The sequence below is a fragment of the Lepisosteus oculatus genome, chromosome 28 (assembly GCF_040954835.1).
Source record: "Lepisosteus oculatus isolate fLepOcu1 chromosome 28, fLepOcu1.hap2, whole genome shotgun sequence".
NCBI lineage: Eukaryota > Metazoa > Chordata > Actinopteri > Semionotiformes > Lepisosteidae > Lepisosteus > Lepisosteus oculatus.
In genome coordinates, this window is record NC_090723.1 from 10,767,338 (window position 1) to 10,775,149 (window position 7,812).

Genomic DNA, 7,812 nt, shown 5'->3' on the forward strand with positions numbered 1-7,812 from the left:
TCCAGATCTAAATGCCTCTCAGAGACTTTAGAGAGGACTTACACTACACTGTTCACAGGTAAGGAATGAGACCTCGAAAACCCCCTTTCTTGATCAGTAATTCACCATCCCCAGAACGCCAGCATCGCTGCTTTTGCCCCGGGGTGGACTTTCACACTGAGCTCAATCAGGGCGATTCTCGGGTCTCAACGTCCTTTAAATCCTGCTACTTAATGCTTTGCTGTTTTATTATGAGGTGTGTTTATGTTAGTGTCGTGCATGTGTATATGTATTTCACAAACAAGGAAAACACCAAAAACATATATATGTACGAAGTAAATTATTTTCGCAGTAATTAATTTACACGTGTATAATAAATATAGTAAATATAATAAATTAATTACTGCGAAAATAATTTACTTCGTGCACTGTGCAGAGTGCCGTATACTCCTAGTTGCGGCACACACGATACATACAGTAAAAAGCCTCAGGCACTGTGTTAGATGTGTTTTCGACGTTATATATGCGTTTATTCATGTCGTCGATTTTACGGTTGCAATTCGACGTTGATTATACGTCGAGGCGACGTATATATACGTATAGCCGTATTTTCGCCGTAACTATACGTATATTCGACGAATCAATGCCCACTGGGATGAGACGATTGATAACGATTTCCATAGGATCCCCGCAGTTGCCTGGCAACCCGTCAGCTTTGCGCAGTGGCAGTATCGTAGCCTGTGAGGTTTAGCCGAGGCGCGATTATTGCTAGTTGAAATCTTTTCCCAATACCCCGCTTCCGCCGGTTTGCAATACAATCGGCGAAAGCAATTTTTGACAGTCTCATTAGACTGATTTTGTCATGGTGACAGCTTGTTACGTCTCAACAGAAACGCTCTTTAGCTCTTTCAGCGTTATGCAGAGAACAGCGTCTGTCGAGATCACTTTTGAGTCAGCGCGAAACGCCGTGTTTCTGTCAGTTTGATTTCATATTGCTCGTAGCGCCGCCCGGCTTTTGTCTGTCAAACGTTAGGTTGCGCTTCTTCATGCTGCATCGTCAGTTTTTGGAGCTTGGAGCTTTTTAAACGTCTGTACTTACTGCGCCCCATAAGAAATCGTTTGTCCCCGTTCAAAAGAGATTGTGCGATGTCCTACAGCGTTCGTAAGGCAAACCTTTGACAGTTTGAAAAGAGGAATTTATTCTGCTTCCTGTGCGTGCAGTAGTTACAAAGTTGAACGTCTTTACACGATCTGCTGCAGTTTTCAGTGGGCGGGCTTTGTCAGATGGCTTGGAAAAACGCACTGTGTTTCGGCTCGGGAACCATCATGAGCAGTGTCCTGCATGTTTTCTGTGTATAGCTGTCTTTAAACGCATACAGAATTCATTCGAAATCATTGATTTCTCCAATTAACAAGGGTCCCTTTTTGAACCTGCGAGAAGCATTCTTTCAATGTAACAGATTTACTCCGGGAAAGGCAGCATGACATTGAGAGTAGCTCAAGCTTTCAGCACCCGTATCGGACTGCGTGTATGCAGACACCGCTCAGAATCCCCTGTAAGATTCTCCCTCAATTCCATGTGCAGTGCTTTACCTCTTTCAAAAGGCTTCACTTTCCTAGTCACATTCCAAGGCTCATCGAACCTGGGCTGTTTCCTTCAGCGGTATAGTATTGCAGTGAGACAGCACGATGCCTGCAAGACTATGTCACGCTAAACGCCACAGATTGTGTTTGTCCGAATTTGAACTTTCACAAAATGCATGCTAGCAGACAAATGCGCCTCAGAGGACTTAAGGCTGGCTTCAAGTTGGAATGATAAAGTCTCCCCGTCCGGTCAGGAAAAGTGAACTTTGTTAGACAGAAAGAAGGAAGTAACAATAACGGAGAATTGTGTGCAAGGATTTTAGAACCTGCGCAGCCCTGCAGTTTCAATAGCCCTTTTATTCGTGTTAGATGCTGGAATTGCCTTTTTTGACGCTCTTACGAATGCGATGTCAACGAAAACAGAACAAAGCACAAAAAACCCTCAAGTCCTGCAGTTGGATAGAATGCCGTTACGCGTCCAAGCCGTATTTGACTTCATCCTACCATTGCAACATGGGGCGTATATGGAAACGAACACACGCTACGAATTGTCTCTAATCAGTCCCTACAGTTGTAAGGCGCCCAGAAGCGTGCACCCCATCATTAATCTTTGCGCATCTGTGCAAGGTAAACTCTGGAGCAGTCTTTGAAACGGCTCAAAGGAAACACGTGATTGATTCCTTGTGCATCTGGGGTTCATTTCTTATTTACATTTAATTCAAGGGAAAGGCTTGGGTCAGTTTCAGACGGCCTCCAACAGCGAGATTCAAGCGCCCCACCAACGCCAACGGCTCCTCTGCTCTCCTGGGTGCGGTTGTGACCCCGTAACCTAAAGTGTTGGTGGCAGACAAATGGAGACTAACAGGTGACGTCCTAGGACATGACTACATTGTGACACTCGGTGGGGATGGTGACCATTGCTTGGAAAAGAGTGCGAGGCCCCTTTAGAAAAACATTTTGTTAACAGGCATTCTGCCTCAGCCTAAACACCTATAGCTTGCAAAGCGCATGCTATTAGACAGGCACCTCTGCAAGACCTTTAGAGTCTCTTAAACTAGTGATAGTAAGGTGTTCCCAATGAGCGATGTTCGGCTTTCAAATCATCTCTCCGTGGAAGCGCCAAGATGCAGCTGTTTAAGGCTTAGAAGCAGCTGACTGTTTCACTACCTAGCTGATCACTGTCAGTCAGGGAGCTCAGAGGTGAAGAGCCTGTCTGAGAGACAATTCGCCGTCGATCAGTTCAATATGTTCCGTACCAGCTCGGCGCACCTGAGATCATCTTGGTAGCCGTGTAGCTCAGATGAGTGAGAGCGTGTGTGTGTGTACCACCGTGATTGGATGCTGGTCCTTCTCAGGTCACAGTAAACCTTCTGCTGCCTAACTTCCCTAATTTTGGGGATCCCTTTGAAAAAGCAAAGGAAAAAAAAACTGGCTCTTCATCAGCGTGATTGACCCCACCCAGTGTGCCCCAGTGGCCTAATGGATAAGGCACTGGCCTCCTAAGCCAGGGATTGTGGGTTCAAGTCCCATTTGGGGTGCTCCTGTCCCATTTTGAGCATAAAAATGTCCTTGCGATTTGTGAAGCTGCAACCCCACCTTACTCAGTGAGCGTTTCTGCTTTTCTCTCACATACAGTTGGGAGAAAAACTTTTGTAAACAGCCCTTCGGAATGATGTGGATTTCTGCATGAATGGCTCTTAACATGTGATCTAATCTTTATCTAAGTCATAATAATTAATAAAGAGAGTCTGATTTAACAAACAACACACGCCCAACATTTGACATTGTTGTTTCTTTATTGACCAAATGGTTTAAATAATCAAGGTAATTGATGGAAAAAGTACGTGAACCCTTATATTAAGGAACTAGTGGAACCTCCTTTATTGACAAAAACCTCAACCCCCACTTTCTGTAGTGGCTGGTCAGACCTGAGCAGCGGTTAGGAGGTATTTTGGCCTATTCCTCTATGCAAAACTGTTTCAGTTCATGTATATTTTTGGGATGTCTTGCGCTGAACGGCCTGCTTCAGATCACGCCACAGCACTTCAATGGGATTGGGGTCAGGACTCTTACTTGGCCATCCCAAAATACGGAATTTCTTCTGTTTCAGCCACTCTGTTGTTGATGTACTCCTTTGTTTTTGTCATGTTGCATGACCCAGCGTCTTTCGAGTTTTAGATCAAAGGCAGACACCCTGACATTCTGCTGTAGAATTTCCTGATACATCTTGGAATTCATCGGTCCCTCGATGATTGCAAACCGTACAGCATCCCCCATGCTTCCCAGGTGGGATGAGGTTTTGGAGTTGGTATGCAATGTTTTGTTATCTCCAAACATAACGCTGTGCACATTTACCAACAAGCTAAACTTTTGTCACGTCTGTCCACAGAACATTGTTCCAGGAGTTGCTGTGGAACATCCATGTGGTCTTTAGCAAACTTGAGAGAGACAGTGGTGGTTTTTTTGGGGGGGAGAGCAGTGGTTTCCTCCGTGGTGACCTCGCATGATCACCACTCCTGTTCAGATTTCTTCTTATGGTGGACTCATGAACACAGACGTAAGACAAAGTCAACCACCTGTTCGCTAGATCCCATCCCCACTCAGCTAGTCAAACATTCCCTTGAAGGACTGGCAGGACCTATAATTAGTATGATGAATGCATCGCTTGCGTCAGGCGTTGTACCTGATCAATTTAAGGTAGCGGTTGTTAGACCGCTCCTTAAGAAGTCATAATTGGATCCACAAGTTTTTAACAACTACAGGCCTGTCTCAAAGGTCCCAGTTCAATCTAAAAGTCTTGAGAGAATAGTTGTTGCCCAACGTCAATCGTATCAAACTCCTGATCCGTAGTCAGATGTGTTATCCATTGCACCACTGGCCTTGGTGTGACACCGCAGGATGTAACCCAATGAGCTAAGCCCTGCAACTAGCAAAATATTACCCCCGGTCCATTCTTTTCCAGAAGTGAGAAACACCTGTTTTCTACATGTTGTCTGTTTTAAAACCATATCTCTTTAAACCAAACCAAGAGTTTGTCTTTTGCACTGACATTCTGATTCATTTCGATTTCAAAGAAAAAAAAAACATTATCTTCCAAAGCATCATAAAATTGTCCCTTCTTCCAGACTCTACTTCTCTCTTGTAGTAGTACAGCAGACCTTTCCAGGTGAGCAGATCACAGAGTCCGAAATGAGCTTCCTCCATCAAGCAAAGTACCTGAACATGACTCTGTCATCATAAAAGCACCCCTGTAATAAAGAAATTAAATCCGAAATCAAGAGGGCAGTTGCCTACTGAAATACAAGAAGTCATCAATTTTAACGTAGCAAAACATTAAAGGCTGCACATATACAAGTACGATTCTAGAAATGCTCACCAGATTACGTTTTAAGAAGGAACTGCGCCTCAGGTTCGATTCCCGGCCAACGTAGTGGCGAATGTTTTCAAATGCTGTCATGAGCCTTGGATTGTGACTAGCAAAGCGAAGATGTTTGAAAGGGCTAAAGCACTGCACAACAGAATTGAAGGAGAATCTTACAGGGGATTCTGAGCGGTGTCTGCATACACGGAGTCTGATACGGGTCCTGAAAGCTTGAGCTACTCTCAATGTCATGCTGCTTTTCCCCAGAGTAAATCTGTTACATTGAAAGAATGCTTCTGGCAGTTTCAAAAAGGGACCCTTGTTAATTGGAGAAGTCAATTATTTCGAATGAATTCTGTATGCGTTAAAAGACAGCTATACACAGAAAACCTGCAGGACACTGCTGATGATGTTTCCCGAGCAGAAACACAGTGAGTTTTTCCAAGCCATTTGACAAAGCCCGCCCACTGAAAACTGCAGCAGATCGTGTAAGGCCGTTCAACTTTGTAACTACTGCACGCACAGGAAGCAGAATAAATTCCTCTTTTCAAACTGTCAAAGGTTTGCTTAGCGAACGCTGCAGGACATCGCACAATCTCTTTTGAACGGGGACAAACGATTTCTTATGGGGCGCAGTAAGTACAGATGTTTAAAAAGCTCCACTCATGCGGCCGATGCAGCATGTAGAAGCGCAACCTAACGTTTGACAGACAAAAGCCGGGCGGCGCTACGAGCAATACAAAATCAAACTGACAGCACACGGCGTTTCGCGCTGACTCAAAAGTGATCTCGACAGACGCTGTTCTCTGCATAACGCTGAAAGAGCTAAAGAGCGTTTCTGTTGAGACGTAACAAGCTCGTTTCTTTCTACCATGATGTCACCATGACAAAATCTGTCTTTAAACACCTTGCTCAGTCTCTGACGAGACTGTCAAAAATTGCTTTCGCCGATTGTATTGCAAACCGGCGGAAGCGGGGTATTGGGAAAAGTTTTCAACTAGCAATAATCGCGCCTCGGCTAAACCTCACAGGCGACGATACTGCCACTGCGCAAAGCTGACGGGTTGCCAGGTTGCCAGTTGAGTGAGGTGCTGCCTGTGAATGCATACTGTATGTGACAAGTCAGATTAAATTGAAAAGCCTACTCTACATTTGTCATTCACATACCCTTAGGGTGTGACCTACTGTATGTGCACCTTGTGAATGCAAATGTGTGGCGAGTGCTGGTCATCGTTGCCTGTCCTGGACTACTTCTAAATGTACTATAATGCATACTTCTGGAGTCTGGGCAAACAGGAGGCTAGGTAATTACACTATGCTAACTAATCAATGCTGCACCACTGTCCCATGTGTGCTTCCTAGGCCACAATTGCAGGATGGAGGATCTTATCGATTTCCTCAGGGAGAGGGACATTCCAGAGTCCACTATCGAAAAAATGAAGGAAGAAAAGGTAGCTAACAGAATGAATGTGTTCCTGTTTATTATAACTAACTCCCACTGACCTACTGTAGGTATTAACAGCACTTTAAGTACTGTGAAAAGTCAGAGACCACCCTTTCGCTTATTTAATTTCCAGTCAAAACGGTCATTAAGTGCAATTGATTTATTCTTCAATGTCAGGAATTATTCCAGGAAACATATATTTAACACACAATTACACAAAAGCATCCACAACTAAATATAATGTCAAATCTTTCATTGTTTAGTGTGTCCACCCTTTGCCTTTATTGCAGCTTCCATTATTTACAGGAGACTTTCTTTGAGTTTTTCAAATAAATCCACTGGGATATTTTTTCATGCTTCCTGTAAACACCTCCAAAGTTCAGTCTTAGAAGTTGGTTGTATTTTCTGCCTCTGCTGGTTCAAATCCAAATCCACTCTGTAACTCATCGTCCATTAAACCTTACTTATCTCAAGTGTCCAGTTTTGGTGTTCTAGGGCAAATTTTCTTCTCTTTTGTCTATTTCCTTTTCAAATAGTGACTTTTTGACAGATACACATCCCTTCAGACCCATAGCATTGTGTTGTCTTCTTACAATGGATGTATTGACAAAAACATTTGTGGATTTTTTTCAGATCTGTGCAAGAGTGAGCAAAACGTTAACTTCTGTCTATGTGATGGTGATGTTCTCAGTGGTCTACCAGGCCTTGCATGATTGTTAGGGGTCCTATTTTCTCTATATATTGTAGTAATTTTTATCTCCAGTTTTGGAAACTTGTTTTTCACTTATTTTCCTTTGGCTTATATTTTCCTAATGCAAGTGAACTATCTTTATACCTAATCTCATCAGAATATATTGTCTCTTGCCATTTCAGATGCACATGACAAAGACATGTGCAAGGCAGCTATGGTGTGTTTGGGTAGTTGTTTGAATGTTAGTGTCACTTTTAATGGAAAGTGTTCTAATATAATGTCAGTGACAGTTTTGGGATCAACTTGTGTTGGGAGGACACAGCTGTAACTTGTTTGATTGGACGGATGGAAGACTTAAAGTGCCAGAAGGGTGCACAAAAGTAAAGGGTGGGCAAATTAAATACTGATAGATTTGATATTATATTTAGTGTACTCTTCTGTCAAATATATGTGTCTTGCATTATTTTCTGACACCAAAAACTAAATAATTTGCACTGAATGGCTGTTTGAACTGGAAATTAAATAAATGCAAGGGTGGTCTCTGACTTCTGCACAGTACTGTACAGTATATTGATATTTTCACGTATAGTAGATTTTTTCACTTCATACAGTACCTCCAAAATCCCGAATGGACTTTTTCCTTAAACCAGTATCAGCATATTGATCCACATAAAATGATGCTTTAAGTATGGTATTTTGAAACTGAAAATTGATAATACACTATTCATTTTTAGATTGATGCCAGTGTCCTGA

General features: G+C 42.9%; 3 non-coding genes across 3 annotated transcripts; 2 read left to right on the plus strand and 1 right to left on the minus strand.

The window, feature by feature from the left end:
* Positions 1-690: 690 nt before the first annotated feature.
* LOC138225520 (U4 spliceosomal RNA) lies at positions 691-831 on the plus strand. Its single transcript, XR_011183958.1, has one exon. It is a non-coding gene; the product is annotated as a U4 spliceosomal RNA (small nuclear RNA).
* Positions 832-3,028: 2,197 nt separating this feature from the next.
* On the plus strand, positions 3,029-3,101 carry trnar-ccu (transfer RNA arginine (anticodon CCU)). Its single transcript has one exon. It is a non-coding gene; the product is annotated as a tRNA-Arg (tRNA).
* A 2,739-nt stretch (positions 3,102-5,840) lies between these two features.
* LOC138225518 (U4 spliceosomal RNA) lies at positions 5,841-5,982 on the minus strand. The gene has a single exon (XR_011183956.1). It is a non-coding gene; the product is annotated as a U4 spliceosomal RNA (small nuclear RNA).
* Between the last annotated feature and the right edge of the window lie 1,830 nt (positions 5,983-7,812).